This window comes from Phacochoerus africanus, chromosome 4, assembly GCF_016906955.1.
Source record: "Phacochoerus africanus isolate WHEZ1 chromosome 4, ROS_Pafr_v1, whole genome shotgun sequence".
In the NCBI taxonomy this organism is placed as follows: Eukaryota; Metazoa; Chordata; class Mammalia; order Artiodactyla; family Suidae; genus Phacochoerus; species Phacochoerus africanus.
In genome coordinates, this window is record NC_062547.1 from 17,717,440 (window position 1) to 17,740,288 (window position 22,849).

Sequence of the window (22,849 nt, forward strand, 5' to 3'; positions counted from 1 at the left end):
AGCACTATGCTTATCCCCATTTTGCAGATGGGAAAAGTGAGGATTAGAGAGGTTAAAGAATTTGTCTGGAGTCACTCAGCTACCAAAGGATGGAATTAGGGTTTGGTTCAGGTGTGTCTGGCAGGTGCCCTCATTATTATTATTATTATTTTTTATTTTGTTATCTCTTAAGGCACAGCCAAGGCACAAGCAACAGACTGAGCAGATAGAGGTTCCAGGTTTGCCTGGTTTAGGAGACTTTTTGCAGGATCCTTCTCTGATAGCTCCCCCCCCGATCACCCTCATCAGGGTCAACTGGGGAGACTGAAAGAAATTCAGATTCTGGGCCCACCAACATCGATTGCATCAGATTTTTGGGTGTGGGCCCTGGGAGGCTGTATTTTAGGCAGCTCTCCATGTTGAACTCTAACACTGGAGAATTTAGAGTTGACCAAGTTCCTGGAGAGCAGGGGCCATGTTTTCTCTAAGACATCCCCAGGGCCTTGTGCAGGGCTTGGCTCTGAGTAGGGGCTCAGAAGGCATTTGTTGGATTTGAATGAAAAATGAATTGGCCCCCATAGAGACCCCTCAAGGTTTTCAGGGCCCAGTTCTCCCCTGGCTCCTCAAAGCCCATGGTCTTCTATTCACTCCCAACACCCCCTGACCCCCATCCCCAGCAGAACTGCCCACCAGCCTCTGCCCACTGCTGTGACATCTCCTGCAGTGGGAGCAGTGGGATACAGCTGTTGCCAAAAAGTTCCATTTTTTTTAGTAGAAACAAACTCAGTCCCATAAGCCAACTTGCAAGGCAGATACCACCCTGACTCCTCGGCCAAATGTCTTTGGTGGGTACCCACAGGCTATAGAGGAAAGCTTGGGATCTATTTCTCTGGCCTGTTTTAATCATAGAAGTTTATTTATCAGAGCAAAACACCCAAATATCAAGTAACAAGATGTTGAGTCTATAAGCAGTGCTATGTGCCTATTATGGACTATTAAGTGTTATTAAAAGTTAAAAATTTTGAAGAATATTTAATCTTATGGCAAAATGTTCACCACAAATAATAAGAGAAGAATACAGAATACAAAACTATGTGCACCAGAAAGATGTTTCTGAAACACACCAGAGAGGCCCCCAATACCTGTTCTCCCCACTTAGAAAAGATCCCAGGTCCCAGAGGCTGTGGGACTGAGGTGTGGCTGGTGGTGTGTAAGCAGAGGTGATGCTGTGTGAACTTCACGAAGTGCCCTTTGAGGAGAAGCAGCTCCTTCTTTGCTTCTTTTTCCTGGAGCGTCTGTCTTGGGCCACGAGTGGGAGGCACGTGTTGAGGATGGCGGGGCCCCAGGTAGAAGGAGCCTGGGTCCCTGATGCTCGCAGAGCTGCTGGACCAGCCTGGGCTGCTTCCCCCAGATGTCATTTACTAGAGAGAGAAATGAACATGTTTAAGCCACTGTAACTTTGGGGTTTCTGTCATTTGTGGTTGAAACAATCCTAATCAATATAAGATATATTGTTAAGTGGACAGAAAGTGCACGTTCGAAATAATATGAATTGTATGATTCCAATTTTATTTTCAAATGTGGGTTTGCATATATTTACATATGTACATAGAAAAGTGGATAGGAAGGTTAAAAGCTAAAACGTCAGCAGAGGTTATTTCAGGGTGGCGAGGCTACACATGTACTTTTGTTTGCTTGTCTGTAGTTTCTAACTGATCAACAACAGAAGTAGTACTTTTTAGAGAAGAGAAAATAAAAGGTATAAATGGAATGATCCATATGGATCCAAATCATAAAAAGTATACCTTCCTCATGATTATGTGCAGAAAAGACCGAAAAGAAGTGTGCTAAAGGTAATATTCATAGTGAGAGGCATGGGAAGCTGTTCAAAATATATTGTTGGGGGAAAAGGGTTATTAAACAATATAATTCTAGGGGTTCTTTTTGGTAAAAAGAATAAAGTGGAGAGTTCCCGTTGTGTCTCAGCAGAAACAAATCTGACTAGCATCCATGAGGATGCAGGTTCGATCCCGGCCTCACTCAGTGGGTTTGGGATCTGGCGTTGCCATGAGCTGTGGTGAAGGTCCGCAGATGCGGCTTCCATCTGGCTTTGCTGTGGCTGTGGTGTAGGCCAGCAGCTACAGCTCTGATTTGACCCCTAGCTAGGGAACCTTCATATTCCATGGCTGCAGCCCTAAAAAAAAAAAAAAGAATAAAGCTAAAACGAAAACAATGTTATATGCCGATTATATCTCAATTGAAAAAAAATAAAATGACATAAACATATGCTAGAAAAAGAACCAGAAGGAGATAAGCCAATATATAAATGGTCTGATTCCAAAGGAGAGATTTCTGGTGATTTGTATTCTCTTTATACTTTTTGGCATTTTCTAAATTTTCTTCCCAATAAATCTGTATGAATCTTATCTATTTAAAAATGTTTTATTAGGAGCTCTCTTGTGGCGCAGTGGGTTAAGGATCTGGCGTTGTCACTGAAGCAGCTTGGGTCGCTCCTGTGGCGCAGGTTCAATCCCTGGCCTGGGGAACTTCCACGTTCTTGGGTGTGGCCAAGAAAGAAAAGGTTTTTATTTAGAGAAATTTTAACAATACAGAAAAGAAGTTACAAAGAACAATAAGACACACACAGGCCCACTGCCCAGAGTTAAAATGATTCATATTTTGTTATACTTAATTCCTGTCTTTATTTTTAAGAAACAAAGAAGAACACAAAAGCCCTCTTTATGTATGTCTATCATGATCATTAAAAACATTTAAATTAGAGAGAACTTGTGCTGTCTGGGGTGGCCAGGGTGGGGCTGTGGGATGGGGGAGGGAAGCACTCAAGGCCTGTTAACTTCCTTCCACCTTCAGCCAAGGGTTTGGCTCCAACTGCCTATTTCCAGGACGGAGGCGGCCTGGGTACGAGGGTGCCAGAGTTGCCCGGCGTTTCCACTGGGATGTACAGGGGCAAGCAGGGCAGAAGAGGAGGGTCCCAGCTGAGCACTTCCCTCCTGAGGTCAGTTGGTGCCCAACTAGTGTTTACAAAGAGGGTGGGGCCCCAGTCGCCCAGCTTGGAGGCCTTAGCTCTCAGGGGAGCTGGCCCACGGCAGGCCGCAAGCAAAGGGTGGCAAAACCACTGTCTCCTGAGAGGCTCAGAGGCTGGCCCGCAGCTGGGAGGATGCTGGGAAATGAGGGCCCGCAGCGAGGTGGTAATGTGGTCAGCGGAGGTTCAGGAGGTCCAGAGGGAGCAAGGAGAAAAGGAGACGAGACAGGAGCACTTACATTGACTCCCGTGAGCAGCTATCTCCCGCATTTTACAGAAGAGGAAACTGAGGATCAGCTGGGTCACTTGCCCTAGGTCCCATAGCTCCTACCGGTCCAGATGACCCCGAGATGCACGCTCCTCCAGCCACACCAGGCTGTGTCATGAGGGGCCATTCAGTGTGGCTTATGTGACTCAGAGCTTGGAGCAAGGCTGGGGGTCATTGAAGACTGATTTCCAGGAGGTGGTGGGATCTGGGGCTGTGGTGTCCTGGGGCAGCCTGTCTTCACGCATTGTAAGTCCACAGGGGCCTTGGCCACGGTCTGGCTCCGAGGCTCAGAGAGGCTGCTCAAGTCTGAACTGATTTTGGAGAGGGAGTTTCCCAGTGTCCTTTCTCCTTGACTGTATGGAGAGCAAAAGCCGCCAGGCCCATAGCCAGCTCCTCAGAAAAATATCACAGCATCTCCCCAGAACTGGGGGGGGATGAGAGAGGGGCCTCCCAGCCCTTCCCATTCATCTCCCAAACGCACAGCCCCCTCTCCTCTCCTGGGCCAAGGTGGTGGTCAGGCTAGTGTGTCCCTGCATGTCTATGTGTACATGGGTACACGCACACACACACACACACGCACACGCACACACACACGCACACGCGCACACACACACACACACACACATACACGCATCAGCAGGGGCAGCCTCCTGGTGGACCACCATTTTCAGGCCTGCCCTTTGTCTCCACCATCTGGCAAACATCCCAAAAGTGGGCAGGTCTGAAGGGCCAGGTGAGTCATGGAGGAGCTCTGTGAGCAGTGCATTGCCCCGTGGGCCTCCCACTTCCTTGACTCAAATGCCAGAACCAGAGCCCTCTTGACGCCAGAGTCATGGGCCGTGAGAGATACACATTAACTCCCCGGGGAGGCTGAAGTCTTCTATCAGATAGAGTTAGTTGCAGTTTTAGCTCTGCTGAATTCTGGCTACATGGTCTTGGCGGGTTCTTCAATCTCTCTGAAGCTCGATGCCTTTATCAAATGGGGGTATTTTTGTTGATGATGATGATAACACACACACACACCTCCTCTTCCAGGGGCTAGAGGATAACCCGATAGTACACGGGAGACATCTGTGTGTTTCTGTGTGTTTCACACAGAGCCTGGCAGACAGCAAACACTCAGTGGAGGCACCTGATACGTGCACAGTCCTCTCCGCCTTTCTGGTCTCGGGATCCAGCCCTCCCTCGGCAGTGGCAGAGGAGGGATCCCTTCTCAGGCATTGAGCATTCCCCTGCTCAGGACTGTATCAGTTCAGTGTCTGAGGACCAGCCGGAGGAAGAAGGCTGCCAGGGAAATGGGTGCCTGTCCTCGGGGTGGGGCAACTAGCTGGTGGCCCCTGGAGGCAGAACTCCAAATGCTGCTGCTTTTCAGCTTGGCTGCCCTGCACCAGGCCCCACTTTATCTCGTCTGCTCCTGCTCTCCAGAGATCCTCACAGACAAGTCACCGATTCCTCTTGTGCTGCCCACGCTATTATTATTCTTAACAACAATTATGACAGCTGCTCCCAGTTACTGACCACTGGCTCTGTGTCAGGCATGGCACCAGGCATTATTCCATTGTCATGGCAACCTGAGAGGGGGTACCATATTTCCCCCAGAATACAGAGGAGGACAGTGAGGTCCAGAGGGGTTAAGTGACTTGGCCACAGAGGGAGGAAGTGGCCCAGCTGAGATTGTATTGAGGCTGGGAGGACATGAGGGGCATATTGGATCTTGAAGGGCAGGAAGACACTCTTTAGGCTCAGACCCACCAGTTGCTGGGGCTCTTGGTCTGGGATCCTGCTGGAAGTTGCTCTGTTGTGTCCATGGTCACCTAACTTGGCACCCAAGGGACATGCTGGTGGCCTTGCTGCAGGATGGAACTTCTGCCCATCCTCATGCTTAAGAGTTCCCCATCTGCTGTGGTCTGAATGTTTGTGTCCCCTGCAAATTCATATGTCAAAATCCTAATGCCCAGGATGATGGTATTAGGAGGTGGGGCCTTTGGGAGATGCTTAGGTTGTGAGGGTGGAGCCACAGAGCAGGGGTCGGGGGAGTCCCTTCTAGAAGAGTGCTCTCACCAGAACCCTACCATGCTGGTACCTTGATCTGAGACATCCAGCTTCCAGAACTGAGAGGAATAAGTTTCCGTGGTTTATTAGCCCCCTAGTTTGTGGTATTTTGTGATGGTGGCTTGAACAGACTAAGACATCCCGGCTGTGCCCAGGGAGCCCCTGACCCCATCCACAGGTGGGGTAGGAGACGAGGACCCTGACTGTCTCATTCCAGCCCAGGGTTGGGCAAGGTCCAGGGAGGAGAACAGAACCACGGTCAGTAGAGGGAACGGTGGCAAGTGCTGAAGGGCATCCAGGGAGTGGGGAGGTGAACTGGCCAGCAGCAGGGGACTGCCACGACCCCTGAGGCTGGGGAAACCAAGGGAGGAGGAGTGATCTAAGAGCCCAGGGCCTGAGGCTGCCCCCCTGGGAGCTGGAGCCAGGGCAGGGAGGGAGCCATGGCCGGAGATGCCCCCTGAAGCTTGGGGTAGGACAAGTACCCAGACACCTCTCTTCCTCCCGCTCCCCATCTTCCTCTAGCACCTTTTGTTGGGTAAACCTGGTCAGAAGCCGGTTGGCAGGAGAGTCTGGGATGTGTCAGTTGCCCTCCAAGATGTTGAGCAGAACAGAGAAAGATAAGCAATAGATATGACAACAAATAGAAAACAAATGACCAGGACACAGATCCCGCCAGGGTGGCCTCCTGCTCCCGAGGCTCTCCCCCACCTGCTAGAGGGCCCCTGCTGGGCAGGGGGTGGGCAAACTCCTGATGTGAGGACTTGACTCCTCTTATGAAAAGGACCTCTGCTCACCCCAGTTGGGTCCAGTAGACCCCAACTGACAGAGCTGGCTACCCCCTTTGTACGTGACCCGGGCTGCCTGGTGGTCTTTGCCAGACTGTCTTAGTCTCTGGTCCTAACTTCCTCCTCACTGGCACTGACCTCGCAGGTCTGGGGTCTCACCATGCTCTTTCCCCCTGGCCCGCCCATGTTCTAAGACCAGAGGAGATGTTGCCAAATCCTAAAGGTCTACCACCAAGTGCTCTGGTTAAGATCCTGAAGGCGGAGTTCCTGTCGTGGCGCAGTGGTTAATGAATCCGACTAGGAACCATGAGGTTGCGGGTTTGATCCCTGGCCTTGCTCAGTGGGTTAAGGATCCAGCGTTGCCGTGAGCTGTGATGGAGGTCACAGACATGGCTTGGATCCCGCATTGCTGTGGCTGTGGTGTAGGCTGGCGGCTACAGCTCCGATTCGACCCCTAGCCTGGGAACCTCCATAGGCCGTGGGAAGCAGCCCTAGAAAGCGAAAAAAAAAAGATCCTGACGTCAAACCCAGCTCTGTCACTCCCAGCAAGCCATTTAATCTCTCTAAACCCTGCTTGACTTATCTGTAAAATGGGGTTAGCAATGATACATACCTGCAGGGCTCCTGTGAAGAGAAAATAAGCTAATACCTGTGCTTAGCCCATGGTGAGTGTTCTATAGATGGTGACTTTGAAAGGCATGGGAAGAAAGCCTTGGAGTTGCTGCAGACACAGGAGGAAGCACCTCTGGCCCATCAAGGTCTTAGCTGACCATGACCCATTCCCTAGTCATCTTCCTGGAGGTCTAATTCTCCCACATTCCAGTTGTCTGAGTAATGAGGCAGCCCTTTCCCCAGGCTACATGAGCGGAGTTCTCATGGCTAGAAGAAGGAAGTGTTGCCTGGAACTGGCACGTGCCCTGTTTTGAGCACCCAAGGAGTATCCTGGCTGCAGGGCCTGCTGAATGTCTGACCATTGCTAGCGCGTGCCCCCGCCCCACCTTGTTTTTTCACAGAGTCAACCTCTGGTTTCATCTCAAAGGACACGGTTGTGAGAGTCCAGGCCCTCCCTTGGGCTTTCTCTTCTGTGCTGAGGGGCAGGAAGTCTAGTAGTTAATCAGACACTTTCTTTTTCTCTGGCCTTGGCCATGGCTTACAGAAGTTCCCTGGACAGGGATCAAACCCATGCCCTGCTGCAAGGACACTCCTCGGGTTCCTTGTGTCCCTTGTTCAGCCATCCAGGCTGCAATTAGCTCTCTGTATAAGTGGCCAGTGGGTGGTTCTGGGAAGAATTTTCTAGAGATGAGGTCCATGTGACTGCTTGAGATGTTTAGACTGGGGTAGAGAGAAATGCTTCTAGCTTATCTGTGAGGTTGTCATTCCAGGTAAGAGAAGAAAATGTGTGACTGGGCATTTATTCCACAAGTATTTATTGACCCTTTCTGTGCTGCGCCCAGCAGGGATATGAAGAGAAGTGAAGCACTGTAAGGTTAGATGCGACAGAAAACCAATGTGAAAGGACATTTATGGGCTCATGTACCTGAAAGCCCAGAGGCAGGGTGGGTATTATGGACTGAATTGTGATCCCCCAAATTCATATGTTGAAGCCTTAACATTCGAGATAGGGTCTTTAAGGAGGTAATTAAGGTTACACGAGGTCGTAGGATGGAGCCCACGTCTGATCAGACTGGTGTTTTTATAAGAAGAAGAGACCCCAGAGGAGTTCCCATTGTGGCGCAGTGCAAACGAATCTGACTGGGAACCAGGAGGCCGCGGGTCTGATCCCTGGCCTCACTCAGTGGGTTAAAGATCCAGTGTTGCCGTGAGCTGTGGTGTAGGTCATAGACGTGGCTCGGATCTTGCGTTGCTGTGGCTGTGGCATTGTAGGCCGGGAGCTGTAGATCTGATTCAACTCCTAGCCTGGGAACCTCCATATGCCACAGGTGTGGCCCTAAAAAGCAAAAGCAAAAGAAAAAAAAAAAGAGAGAGACACCAGAGCTTGCTGTCTTCTCACACCGACAGATGAGGCCCTGTGAGGACACAGTGGGAAGGTGGCTGTCTGCAAGCCAGGAAGAGAGGCCTCCCCAACAACCAACCCTAATGGTTCCTCAGTCTTGGGCTTTTCACTTTCTAGAATCATGAGAAAGTAAAATTCTATTGCTTAAGCCCCTCAGTCTGTTGTATTTTGTTGCAGCAGTTCAGGCGGGAAGACAGTGGGCTTCAGAGTTCTTTAGTCCAGAAACTCTGACTCCACTTCCCTAAGCTTTTGTCACCTCTGTCCTCCTTGTGTGTAGCCCATTTCTTAGGCTGGTAGCGAAAGCACTACCAAAGTTCCAGGCCTGGCAATGTCCAGAGGAAGAGAGAAAGAGAAGGTTGTTCCATGATGCTCCCTTGTGAAAAGGGTTCCTCAGAAACCCCCACCGAACCTTCCCTTGTATCTCCCTGGCCCTGATGAGGTCACAGACCTAGGAGATTCCAAACATAGAAATGTAAGCAAAACATAAATTTATGTCTTTTTCATATCATAGAAGAGTTTGGAAAAAAGCCGTCCAAGACTAAGAGGAAGGCTCCAGCATCCTCTAAATGCAGCTCCCCTCTCTAGGTCCAGGAAGACTGTTTCAATTTTCTTCACCTCTCAGAAACGGGGAAGGGCAGGGGAGCACATGCACATTCTTTCGGAGGACATGGCTTAGAAATGGTTCAATAGTTTCTGCTCAGAGTCTGTCGTTGAGAACTTAACCTCAAAGCCACATCAAGCTGCAAGGGAGGCTGGGAAGTGTAGTCCTTCCCAGACAGCTACCTGCTTGGCCCCAAACCAGGACTCATGTTATTAAAGAAGGGGAGAGTGAATATTAGGGAACCAGAGACGTCTGTGCCACACGCTGATTAGTTAGGCCTTTGTAGGAAGGGTGATGGGTCTTGGCAAGGGGTCAGCTTCCACGGAGGCCCTTGGGCTTGCTTAAGCCTCTCTACTCTGGGTCTGTGTGTTATGGCAGCTTAGCTTGTCTGCAAAATAGTACACCGTGCCTTGTATTTCTTTGGCCTCTCTTAGGAAGCTGGAAGGGGAAGAATGGGTGTTGGGTAATCAACAAGCAGGGTCCCCTTCAATATCTTTGAGGCCCTTTGACTCTGGGGGAAGGGATGGATTTAAATAGATAACTGTGGGTCAGTGTGACAAATGGTACACTTGCAGCAACATACAAATCCCAATGAAAACAGAGGGACGAATTAAGGGAAGGCTTCTGAGAAGGAAGAGGGAGTATCATGAGTTGGTTTTGTCTGGGTCTTAAGGGATGTGTGGGAATTCCCCAAATGATTTGGGTTGGGAAAGGGCCTCTCAGACAAAGACGACGGCACAATCACAGAGGCGTGAGGGCCCACAGGGTGTGGCCCGTGGTCTGGTGTGGCCAGAGTGGGAGGCGGGGAGGGACCCTGGGAACAGTTAATGAAGGGCACCTGAGAGCTGGGGGGGGCAGGGAGGGAGTGGCGGGGGGCCAGGGGGAGGCAGCCTGTCTGACAGGCCTCTGGAAGCCAGGCTGGGTTTTTAAGCCAGCAGAGCCATGGTCAGATCTGTGTCTTTCTCTGAGGTAGAGACTGGAGGATGACTGTTTAGGAAGCTATTTCACAAATTCGGCTGAGTAATGAAGAGAGCCGGCATAGGGGCTGGGGTGGTGGGAAGGGAGGCAAGGAAATGGTTTGCAGAGAGATTTTGGTGGCAGAACTGACAGAACTTGGTTACTGGGTGATTGAGAGGGGGCTGAGCAGGACAAGGCAGGGGGGTGGTTAAATAGGATCCTAAGTTGATATGCTTGTGCTAGAAATCCGGAGGAGTACAGGGAAAGCAAGCTTTGGGGGTGAGAGGAGAAAACAACCCACTGTCCTCAGCCTGGTCCATGGCAGACTTCTTTGGGTTCCCTGAATATACGACATTCTCTAACTCAGGGCTTCTGAACACTCTGTCCCTACTCCATGGAACACTGCCTCACCTTCAGATCTCCAACTGGCTAATTTTCATTTCCTCCAAGAACCTTTCTCGACTTCCCCTGAACCTAGGTGAGAAACCCCCTTCAATTTTCTTATAATACCCCATTTCTTTTTCCTTTTTTCTTTTCTTTTCTTTCTTTTTTTTGGCTTTTTAGGACCACGCCCATGACACATGGAAGTTCCCAGGCTAGGGGTTGAATCCAAACTACAGCTACCAGCCTACATCGCAGCCATAGCAACGTGGGATCCAAGCTGCATCTGCGACTACATGACAGTTCACGGCAACGCTGGATCCTTAACCCACTGAGTGAGGCCAGGGATCGAACCCGGGTCCTCATGGATACTAGTTGGGTTCATTACCGCTGAGCCACAATGGGAACTCCTATAATACTCTATTTCTTTACAAGCCTCTCACTCTGAGTTGGTATTTTTTGTTTGTTTTGCTTTTCACAGCTGCACCCTCGGCATATGGAGTTTCCCAGGCTAGGGGCTGAATTGGAGCTGCAGCTGCTGGCCTATACCACAGCCACAGCCACACCAGATCTGAGCCATGTCTGCAACATACACCACAGCTAATGGCAATGCTGGGTCCTTAACCCACTGAGCGAGGCCAGGGATCAAACCTGCATCCTCATGGATACTAGTCAGGTTTGTTACTGCTGAGCCACAGCAGGAACTCCTCACTCTGAGTTGTTTAATCACTCAGTCATTTCCCTGAAGGACCACGTCTGTCTTGCTTGTCGCTTCCTTCTCAACAGCTTGTCCAGTGCCTGGTACACAGTGGGCGCTTATGCTGGGTTTGAGGTATTCAGTAGTTGTCACTGGAACTAGGAGTTGGCCAGTAGTTTTCATTAGGGTCCATTAAGACATGGGGCAAAGCAGTGAGGCCACCATGCAGATGGGTGACGGGACCCTTTTACAGGCCTGGATTACTCCAGACCAGTGGTTCTTAACCAGGGATGATTTTCTCAACCAAAGGCATCTGGCATGTTTGGAGACATTTTAGATACTCTTGACGTGTGTGTGTGTGTGTGTGTGTGTGTGTGTGTGTGTTACTGCTTCTAGTGGGTAGAGGCCAGGGATATTGCTAAACATCCTACAATGCACAAGAAATCCCACCCCAACCCCATGGTAAAGAATTATCCAGGCTGACATGCCAATAAGGCCAAGTTGAGAAACCCTGCCCTAGAGATGAGTGAGCCAACTGGATGGCCAAGCACCCATTTGGTGTACTGGCTGCTATGGCCCAATTGAGGAAGAGCAAGAAAAGCTTAGTGACGGCCACAAGAAATACGGACTTGTGATGTACAGCCAGGAAAGCCAGGAACCACCTTGGATCGGCCTCAGTCAAAGGCCTAGCACCTTGGGCAGTCTCTCCTTAATTCAACTCCCAGCCGTAAGCCCAGGAGGCGCAGACTGGCACTCACCTCTCTGACTCACTCCATTGGGTTTCTCTTGCTCTTTGGTGGAAGCGGCCACCACACACTCTTCCCACCCCATCTGCCTCGCTGATTATTTTCAGCTTGGCTTGCAGAGGCCCAACGCTGCAATTACACCCCAACCTCAATGGCTCCTTCTGAAAATAACATTTGGGTCGAAGAAAACCTCAGTCTGGGCTGGATTTTGTACTAAACAGTTAAAGAGTGGGTGTGGGCGTGGAGGTGGGGGTGGGGGGACAAGGCAGTGACATGATGGTACAATTAAGAGAAGAATCTGGAAGGAGGGGAAAGGAAAAGGAAGGGAAAGGAGGAAAGGGGTGGTAGTAAGGGCTATTGCCGAAAGAAAATATATCTATGGGGCAAGGGTCAGCCACTTTTTAGAAATCTTATGCCAAGTCTTCATTTAAACTAATTGAAGGTTTTGTTTGCTTAAATAACTTGCCCCTACCCCCAATCACTGAGACCTGGGAAATTCATGTCTGCTTGGGGACAGAAGAATCAGGCTATGGGCATACCAATCTTTCTCCAAGCTAGTGACCAGATTTTCCGACCCCAAAATAGGAGCCACATGGTTTGACATAGGATTTTTGTTCTCTTTCCAGGGGAACATGGCAGTCTGGGAAATGCAGTTTCAATGCTGATAGGTGGAACTTCTAAGCAGTTTCATGGTCAGTGGAGGAGACAAGATAGGACCTTCAAAGTAGAGAGTCCCAGAGATATAAGAGATTTATGGGTTACTTAAGTTCAGAGAAGGAAGCGCCTGAAATGAGAACCTTTGTCCCATCCTCGGGGCAGGGGGAGGGGAGATGTAGGGAGTGAGGGAGTGAAGAGAGAAAGGCTTGGAAGCACCTTTTGGATTCCTGAGGAGGCAGGGATAAAAAGGCTGAATGAGGTGAGATTTGGGGAAACAGGCAAAAAAGAGTCCTACACATTAGCTACAAGCTCAGTTCTGCAGTCAGCCAGACTTGGGTTTAAATCCGGGCTATCCCACCTCCTGGGTGCTCTCCAGCAGTAACTTTACCTCTTTTAAGGCGAGGAGTGTAGGTCTAGAGTGACGCTAGCAGAATTTGCATCCTGGCTCTCTGACCTCAGGCAAGTTACTTAACCTTTCTGTGGCTTATTTTCTCTTCTGTAAAATGTAAACAACACTCACCTTCTAAGGTGTCAAGAAGGACTTAGCATCTTAGAACAGTGCTTAGGATATTGGCAATCAATCACTCAACAGATGTTAGCTATTATTATTACCTTTGGAATTTTTCTTCAAATGTAGTAGACAAGAAACTTTTAGCTAACATAACACATTTTTAAATTTGAATAGATATGAGTTTATTTTCAAGTGTATTAACATAACGACTAGCACATCAAAGCTGTGGTTTTCCTAATGTTGCTTAGGGCAAGGCTATGTTAGAAAGGGAATTGATTTTAAAGATAATTTTAAAAATAAGGAAAGTTAATAGAAGTTAATTTAAACTATATAATATAGGAAGAATGTGGGTATGGAAGAAAATCATAGAGGAATACCTAAATGGCTCAAAAACTTGGAAAATTATCCACGATGCCATGTTCCTTTCTGCTTATAAAACCTTCTAAGGCACACCGCAAGGGTGGAGAAATGAAGCAAGAAAGATACCGATCTAGATGCTATCAAAACTGCCTCTTTCCCCCTTCTTTTCCCCTCTATAACCGTTGTTGTTCCTTCTGTGAAAAATCGGTGGGAGGGCCCACACAAACGAGGCCTGACGCCCTCCTGGACTCTGGAACCCCGAAAGCATTGTGGATTGCGGGGCTCGGGGAAGGAAGGCCGAATCCAAAACCCCAGCCAGCTCTGAAAAACGAAAGCCAACTCCCCAACTTCGCTCTCCCGCCTCGTTTAGGGCGATTCGGGCCTCTGTGATTTTTTTGGATCACTGGGTCAATCAGTCAGCCAGTGCCTCGGGAGAAGTTTAATTAAGCTCAGATCGCCGGCGCGAGCTGCCAAAGGTCTCCCCGTCCGCCCTGCCCCCCGCACATCTGGTGAAAAGCTTCTCCCCCGCCCGACCCGGCGGGCCGCAGCCCGCGCATGCGCGTGAGCAGGACGCCCAGCGCCCCGCGGCAGGCTCGGCTCCCAGAACCGCGTTGCAAACTGTTGCATCAGACAGCAAGCAGCCGGCCGGGCCGCCAAGGTTTCTAGGAAGATAGGAAGGCTTTGAGATCCTCTATGGTCGCTTGGGAGCGTTGGCCATTACTCAAGGTGTTTACACACTGGTAACACGATCCCCTGAAATCTCAAGCTCGCGCCAGGCGGAGGGGAGGGACTTAGTCACAGGTGAAATTCGCAGAACTCCGCTGCGCCTGCCCCACCCCAAGGCCCCAAACTGGACCACCCGAACTGGACTCGGTATGCTTTACTACGGGCTTGGGCCCTGAAGGAATGCGCTGGGTTTGATTTCTCTTCCCAAGAACAAGAATGCCCCTGAGGAATTTCTCACTCGGTGAAAGTGCAAAACTAATTTCCCCAGACAGGCGCTGTTGCCGGTTCCCAAAAGGGCTTGGAAAGCTCCCAACAGGAATGTTCAGTGATTTCCAAATCTCTTCACCCCAGCAGCTGGATACTCAGACACTGACCATCAAAACCTTCTTGGTGGGTGGACACACATCCTCCTTCCACAGAGAGGCCTTCTTTTGACGCATCTCAGCTCCCCTATGAAGCAAGTCATTTACTGTCATGGGCTTTCTCCAGGTGCGGAAGTTGAAGCCATGAGGTCACAAGCCATGGAGACTTTGAACATTAGCCAGAGACTGCACTACCATCACCTCGATGTAGACACAGCACACACATATGGGTTCTCTAGATTCAAACAGCTCTGCAGCTAAGGTCGTGGAAAAGTCCTCCTTATGCTATTCATTCTTTTGGTCTCTGGGCCAGTCCTCCCTTAAGAGGAGGGAAAAGAATCCTGTATCTAGAAGGGGTGGGATGGTCTTGGGGGTGGGATATTCAAGAAGAATGAGTACTGACTTGGAAGCTACTTTCTAAAGTGATTTCCAGGGACATACTCTGAATCCTGTGGTTCAGTCTTTTTTCTTTCTTTATTTCTTTTTTTTTTTGGAATGGATTAAAACCAAGATCATTCAGTGTTAATGGATTTTCCAAAAAGACAAAAACTGGCAATTTACCTTAAGCATTCTGTCTTTGCTAGGGTGTTGATGGTGAAAATCTATTCCATTTGAATAATCTTGAAAGCTAAAACAGGCCTAGTGTTCTTCCTTCCTCTCGTTATTATGAATCACTCAGTCCCAAGATTCAATAAAAAAAAAAAAAAAAAAGACCCAAAAGACTCATAAGCATTATCCCACACATCACTTTGCCAGATAGTCACTGTTGTTTGTTTAAGCCAACATTTTCCTTTGGACAGTAGGGTATTATGGCACTACAGGATTTTTCATCATAATAGATGCTTCATAAATATAGCCTGTGCTATTTTGGAAAACAGCGATCTTATAAACTGGAGTGGCAACTGGAAAGGGATGGGGAGGAGCAAGGGCAAATGCTGGAGCTGGAGCATTTCTGAGCCCTGCTTCTGAAGGTATCTCAGGACCCAAACCTTCTACCAAATCGGTGTCATCACTGTGGTGTCAGGGTCCCAGGGTATGATCTCAGAGAGCGGCCGAAGGAGCTGGTAGAATGTCAGGTATGTCTGAGCAGCAGTCCTTACCTGGAGAAGCAAGTCATTTACCATCATGGGACCTCTCCAGGTGTGGAAGTTGAAGCCATGAGGTTAGAAACCAGGAGGGAATGGGAGAAAGTAAGCTTCTGAGCTCATGTTAGGTTCTCTGCTCTGCCACTAGGATCTACACATCATGGGCCCTCGTCGCATGTTTGTAGAATGAACGCACTGAAAGAATGAGGGAAGCAGCAGCAAGGAAGGTCGAAGAGGTGCAAGAATTTTGCAAGAGGCAGCCTGGGATATTCAGGTCTCTCTTGTGTTGGGTAAGAGGGGAATCCTTCTAGTTCAAAGACATAGGGCAAGAAAATCAGAACTGTTAGTGACAAGTCTCATGAAGTCCCTTCTGCTTTGGTTTCCCAGTTTGGAAAAACCTCCAGTTGGTGATTCCAGAGCTGGCCTGTCAATCTCTTCAAACAAGCCTAGTGATATCATCAACCATTGCCTCACCTTGACTGAATTCCCAGAGCAAACTTCTGGAAAAGTAAGGGGTCTGAGGGAGGATGTGTGTCTGACATCTGAGAACAGGAAAATCCTCCAGAAGCCAACCTTTAAAGCAGTAAGCAGAGCGGTGGCCGAGATGATTAGATGATGCAGACAGACACTAGAAGTGTGATTCGTTTTCCACATTTTGGGGCACTCACAAATTCTCGACACTCTACTGAGCCCAAACCCAGACAAAGCTCCTGTTCTAAAGGCTTATGATCCACAGTCCTTGTGGAAAGTCTGTCTTTGAAATGTTTAAGGCACCTCATTTAATCCTCATTTCCACTTCAAGTCATGTACCTCCTTCCTGAGAAACCCACCACATTTGAAGTTTGTAGCTGGCCTTCCTTCTGTTTTTGCTATTTACGTGCCAATTTAAAGGGTGGGGAGAGCCACATTAGTTTTAAAATAAAACACAAATAGCAAAATGAGGCTTGGTTAAAGAAAAAACCACAGAAGGGATTTTTTTTTTTTCCTCTCTTACTTTTCAGATTTTCCTAGAACCACCTTTATTTCCTCAGAGCCCAGACATAGAAAGTGAGTGGGCCTCTCCAGCTGCTCTTCCAAGGGAAAGCTAAATGCCTCATTCCTATTCTTCTCTCATTGCACTTTGAGGTTTGTTTTTCTGTTTTAGACAGAGTCCCAGATTGAGGCTCAGAAAGTTATTGAAGCCCCTGATTCACATGTGGTATTTCTGAGCACTCTTAGGGCAAATCTTGGTTTGTGTTTGGCATGGTTTGTCTCTTACCTCTTCTGTTCAGCTGCATCAGCATGTGCATTCTGGGTGACAGGAACATGGCTTTTAAAGTCAGATATTCCTAGTGGAGTCCCAGCCTTGCTACTTACCAGTCTGGTGACCTCATCTGTTAAATGAGAGTAATAATGCACACCTCTTAGGGCTGATGAGGATTAAGGAGTCAAGACACAGAAAGGGTTCAGCATAAAACAAGCACCTAATACACTGTAGCTATTTTAAAAATAGATCCTTTTTATCTATCTGCTCCTTCCTTAACCAATTCTCTAGTCCTATTTTGGAGAAGGACAGAAAGTTATCTGTTCTAATGGATGATTTTTGCCCATTTGGCATCACCAAAGAATTTATGAGAAGGGGAGACGAGGTCGAGTTTTACCTGGCAAACAACAGGGCCTTTTAATGGGATCAGTGTTCTTTTCTCTCAAAAGGTGACCAACGATCAGTGCGGGGACAGGAAAAACCTTGAAGACAAAGAAGATGGGGAGGAGTGGTCAGGAAAATCAAGCCCAGGGCAGAGGTGAAGTTGCCAGCTACCAGGAAAGAAAGGTTCCAGCTTCGGGGTTTTGAGGTTACTGCGCCTGCATGCTGAGGCCCGCCCTTCCCGTAGTCTGGTGACCGTAGGACCCGAGGCGCGTGCGGCAGCGCCCTCTGCCGGCCAGGCTGGGGCAAACCATCAGCTCTGCTGCTTTGCAGGTGGGACCCGGGATCCCTCCCGCTGCCTCCGCCCCCGCTCCATCCCTTCCCAGGACTGCACAGCCTGGTCCCAGATCAGATTTCAGGAGACGCGTCTCTATCTGATGCCTTCGGGCTGAGCAGGATGATGCTCGGAAACATCCAATTCACCCGGGGATCGGAGGCCGCGGGAACCCACCCAAACCCAGGAGAGGCTGCGCCTCTTGGGACCCGGGGCCAAAGCCTGCTGGGCTGTCGGAGGTGGTTTGGAAGTGGCATCGCCTATGGCCAAGACCGCGGGTTCTGCGGACAGAGAGGAGCCCTGGGTTCGCTTTCTGCCTCATCTATTTTCAAGCTAGGTGACCTTGGGCAAGGTACTTAAATTTCCCTGTGCCTTAGTTTCCTCATCTTTAAGATGGAGAAAATGATCCCGACCTTAGTGGGTTGACATGACGATTACATGGGATCAGACTGCCTGGGTTGGAATTCTGGCACTGACATCAGCTAGCTGTGTGCCTGGGGCGAGTTACTTAACCTCTCTGTGCCCCTGTTTCCTGCAAAATAGGGATAATAACGGTACTTACCTCCGAGGGTTGTTGCCTGCAAAGCGCTTAACACAGTGCCTGGCACAGAGCAAGCGCTCAATAAATGGTGGCTATTGTGGTTGTTGTCGTTATTATTGTTCTTAAGACCGCTGAGCACAGGAGCAGGACTCTAGCTGGCGGCTATTATTAGTCTCTTTCTTGGGTCCGGCTATTTCTTTCCGGGCATTGTTAAAATCTTTTACCCGGCGCTCGCGTCCTTATCAGTAGCCGAAGGACAGCCGGCCTTCCCGAGTTTGGAAAATCGAGGTTCCCCTGGAGTAGGGCCAAGAACGCGGCCGCGGGCTGCAAGGACCGGGACCTCCCGGGAGGATGCCCGCGCCACGCCGCCTCCGCCCGTGCCTCCATTAGCGCGCGTCAGAGCCGCAGTGACGTCGCCAGGTCCGCGGGCGGTGGGGAGGCGCGGCCTGGACACGCGGGGAGCCTGGGGTGGCCGGGATGGCCGGGGTGGCCCAGCCGCGCGGATGCCCTGCTGTTCCCGGCGGCTGCAGCCGAGGCAGCCCAAGGAGCTGCGGGAAGGCCCTGGCCGGGGCTGGCTCTGCAGCGCCTGCCGACGCCTCGCGCACCCAGGCTCCGCCTGCAGCCCGGCGGGGAGGCAGGAGATGCCGACACCCGCCCGCGCCCCCAAGTCCGCCCAGCCCCGCGCGGAGCTGACCTCCCGGGGCGCTGCTCAGCGTCGGCGTGGTTCTTCCCTTCCTGTCCTCTCTGGCCTGCACCCGCCCCAATCTCATTCCTTCTCGTCCCCACCGACCCACTCAGTTTCTTCTTCCTCTGCCCTCCTCCGGACCAACTCATTTGCCGTGAGTGGTTAATAACCACCCACAGGAGGCGCCTCCCACTCTCAGCTCCATCCGCAGTGCTCGGCGCGCCCATCTCTTCGCTGGCCGGACAGTTCCATTTGGCTTGCCCTGCACGCACCTCCAACTCGCAGCGTCTGGCTCCTGTAATTGTCCATCTCAGTGATGGCACTCCCAATCACCCCATCATCGCAGCTGCCTCGCATCCCCCCCACCCCCAGCACCTCTCCAGGCACTCTCCATTTCTCCATCCTAATTCCAGCCAGCTTGGCTTAGGTGTCCCTCTCTCATTGGCTATTAACATATTCTCCTCAAAGAGCTCCCTGCTACACTCCCGCCTCCTTCAAATCCATCCTTCACACACCGCCAGAATCTACAATCGTGTCTGGCCATGCCTTTCTCTGCTTAAGGCTGCCCAGCCTGGGACCCCCCCCCCCCCCCCAAACCCACTCTCCTCTGCCATTTTCTATCTGACACCTTTCGGAGCTTGTCTTGGGTGTTGGACCCTGCTTGAGACCACCTGATCCAAGGTCTTCGGTATCTTTACTGCTGTTGAACCCCTTCAAAGGAATTTACACCTTACTCCCCCTCCTCCTCCAGTTGGCTTCCTCTTACTCATTCTCCAAAGCTTAAGATGTGAGTCACCTCTGCAAGACCGCCCTCCCTGTTCTGCTGTCCAGCAGAGTGACATGTCTGGGTCTCCAAAGCTTTCTATCTCGGCACTATAGTGGTATTCGGCATAAAGGCCTGACCTTTCCAGAAGGCCTATGAGGCCTGTATGGTTGGTGCACCATCCCTCACCCCCACCCCCAACTCAGCTGCGGCCACACTGGGGGTCTCCCTTCCTGGTCGGTGTTCACCCTCCTACCTCCCACCCTTTGTGCAGCCTCTCCTTCCTGCCTGGTGTCCTTTTCTGCCCTTCCTCCCCACCTCAATTTTTGGCTCTCATCCTAAGTAAGCATCGTTTCCTCAGGGACCCCATCCTTGACCCCTCCCCACCTCACCCCCAATTCAATCAAATTCTCCTTTGATTGATCAAAGCATATAAAAAACACACAGAGAATAATACCCTTAACACGTGTTAATTCTTTACCTTTCCCCCGCTTACCCCCCACCTGCCAAGGCTTAACATTTGCCGTATTTTCCTCAAATCTTGTTAAAGGACATAAAACGTTACAGATCTAGGTTGAACCTTCTGCACCCATTTCTGCCCCCTGCCTAAGGTACTCGCTCTCCTGCATTTGGTGTTCGTCAGTCCCATACATGCTTTTGTATTTTTTTTCCTACATATGTTTGTGCCTGTAAACACTTCATAGGCTTGTTTGGCATGTTTGTAAACTTTGAAGAAATGGCATTTACTGGATGTATCATTGTGTAACTTACTTTTTTCACTCAGCATGATTCTGAAAGGTAACCACACTGATACATGTAATTCTGGATCATACATTTTCACTTCTGATCAGGGGCCCTTTGGATGAGTTCGCCACACTTTACCCATCTCCTTCGGGAGGACATTCAGCTTTGTTTTCACATCATTTTCTGTTGTTAGAAACAATGCTACAATTAATATTTTTAAAGACCTATCCCCTTCTGTGAAAGTGAACCCCCCAGGGTAGATGCTTGGACGTGGAATTGCTGGGCTCTGGGTGTGTGAATTGGCAGCTTTGCTGGGCATGGCTGAACAGTTTTTCAAAGTGATTGTACCAATTTACACTTCGATAGCTATCTAAGAGTTCCTGTGCTTGGCTTCCTCAACAACACTTGGTAATGTCAGACTTTAAATTTTTGCCAAGCTGGTGGGTGTGAAATGGTATTCCAGTGTTTTAATTTGCAATTCCCTGTTTACAAGAGAGACTGAACATACTTTCATTTGTTTATTGGCTATTTGCCTTTCGTCTTTTAAAATTGCCCCTTGGTTTATTTGCCAGTGCTTCTATTGGATTCTCTCTTACTATGTGTAGGAGTTCTTTATATATCCTGGATACTAATTCTTTGTCAGGCTGTAGCCCATCTGGTGTCTTCCACCCCACCTAAGTGCAGTTTCAAATCTGTGTGATTATTTGATTAATCGCTGACTTTCCCACTAAACTGTAAGCTCCATGAGAGGAGGGACGGTGCCCTGCAACGCATGCAGTGTCTAACATACCAGGAACTTAATAGTAAATACTTCCGTACGGAGTTGTATTGCCATTGTCTTTTTATATGCTCGTCACTTCAGCCCTCACCTTCCATGACCCGTAAGGTGACAGGCTCCTTGAGAGCAGGAATCTGGTGCTATGTTATTCATTTTTCCTGTCTCCATCTTTGTACCTCTCTCAATACGATGCCTCTGGCACAGAATCTATAGCCAATCATTTTTGCTTAATTTCCTCTGAGCTGTCTCTTTCTTTTCTTTCCTTTCTCTTCAACCCATCTTTTACCCCTAAGCCCAGTTATATTATCTATAAAATGAACAAATAATAAAAACCTTCTCAGCTGTTCGTAAGAATCAGACAATAAAAACACATTTGAGTATGTGGAGCCATGCTTAGCACACACTTAGCGCTCAATAACTGGTGCCTTTCCCGATTCCCAGAACAATCATTTTGGTGACTGAAGATACACTCTGGTTAATTGTAACAGACAGCGTTCTTTCAGAGAGAGAATAAAGGTGAACTTCCTGAAGATCTGGCGAGCAGTTTTTTTTCCCTCCCTTTACTGGCATTTGACCCACCATATAAGGCTCAGTCCCAACACGATCTCTGAAAAGCATCAAATATCATTCTTCTCCCTTTCTTTTATAAATTCCAGACATATCAAAGGCGTATGAACCATATATAGATTTCAAACCTTTAAGTGGAAACATATAAAGGCCAATTCCATGTCTTTGGCCAGAAGTCAGAGAGCAGAAAAAAAACTCTGTCAGTGATACCAGGAGTGGGATTTAGTGGCTGCAGCCAGGGACAAAAGCAGAATTCTTACATCTGTTTCCTACATCTGCCATTGATTGTGTGACCTTTGATCTATTTATAAAATGAAGATCATAATTCTTGCTTTTTCTGGGGGTTGAACTTCATTAATTACTCATTTTAAAATGCTTTGAGATCCTCAACATGAAAGACACTTTGGTTATATTTAAACCGTGCTCCAAATAGGTAAATGGCCCGGCCACATCTGTCCATGCAGTGCGGGAACCTGATATCCATCGCACTAGAAAGAGAGGCCCAGAAAGGTGGGTTGTCGGTCCAGAGTTTAAAGTTGCTGACAGAGAGAGGGCAACCCCCTTGTCTCTGGTCCCAAGCTCGCAGGAGTGAGAAATCTCAGGGCAGCCTTATTTGATCAAGATGTAATACTACCAGGAGGCTCATCATCTCTAGGGTTTCATCTCGCATGAGGAGAGCAGGTGGCTGCACTGGGCCCACTGCAACGTGAGCCCACCGACGAGAACAATTAGAGCCTCAGCGAGTGGGTGGCGAGTAAGCGGCCTCTCCCCAGAAGGCGCAGAAGGAACTTTGCTGAGAGATGTAACAGGAGAAGGTGGGCTGAAACCCAGAAAGCAGCGGAGACAGGGCCCCTCTGGAGGCCGACCTTCTCCTCAACTCAGAGATCCGGAAAAGGACCCGAAAGGAGGCAAAGGAGAGGGCTGAGATCCTTGTCTGACAGCTCTGCGTGGTAGCCCCCGAGGGTTAAGCTGGCCCGGATTGTGGCCACTGAAACCAGCAACAGCTGTGCGGTAGTTTAGGCAAGAACCCTGGAGCTGGAAGACCAGGCTTTCCAATCCAGCTGCAAACTCACCAGCTGTGCGATCTGGTCTCGGAGCCTCAGCGTCTCAAGGAGGGCTGGGGATAACAAGGACACCAACTCGTCAGGGTTGTTGGGAAGATTGGACAAGAAAAGGCATGTGGCAGTGAGCCGCTTGTGGAAGGGAGTCAGTTGAGACTCGTGAAAAAGATGGAAACACTACAAACTCATTGAAGACTGGGCAGGGCTCTCTTCCTTTACTTAAGAAAAATTTTCCCTCTTTATTTTTAAACCAATACTTGTATATGATTAAAAACAAACAAACAAACAAAAAACCCAGACAAACAGACAAATCTCCAAGGCCACAACAGCGTGAAAGAAGATTCCGTGAAAAATGAATGTCTCTCCCATTGGAACCTCTTACCACACATTTCTCCTCCCTTAGTGGCAATAAATATTACCAGACATAGTCTATGCATCTATAAGGATCTATGAGGATTTAGAACTTTCCCTCTTTTTTACACAGGTATCTTGCTATACAATCTGTGTGTGTGTGTGTGTTTTGTTTTA

General features: G+C 49.2%; 2 long non-coding RNA genes across 5 annotated transcripts; one reads left to right on the forward strand and one right to left on the reverse strand.

The window, feature by feature from the left end:
* Window positions 1-883: 883 nt before the first annotated feature.
* LOC125125200 (uncharacterized) lies at window positions 884-17,866 on the reverse strand. Of its 4 annotated transcripts, none has more exons than XR_007134373.1 (4): window positions 17,745-17,866; window positions 16,865-16,949; window positions 16,483-16,597; window positions 884-1,400 (listed from the first exon to the last, which is right to left on the reverse strand). It is a non-coding gene; the product is annotated as an uncharacterized LOC125125200 (long non-coding RNA). The 4 variants fall into 4 exon arrangements; XR_007134374.1 differs by lacking the exon at window positions 884-1,400 and adding an exon at window positions 12,874-14,227; XR_007134372.1 differs by lacking the exon at window positions 884-1,400 and adding an exon at window positions 14,888-15,239.
* LOC125125201 (uncharacterized) lies at window positions 15,375-17,749 on the forward strand. Its single transcript, XR_007134375.1, has 3 exons — window positions 15,375-15,514; window positions 15,612-15,732; window positions 16,917-17,749. It is a non-coding gene; the product is annotated as an uncharacterized LOC125125201 (long non-coding RNA).
* Window positions 17,867-22,849: the final 4,983 nt, after the last annotated feature.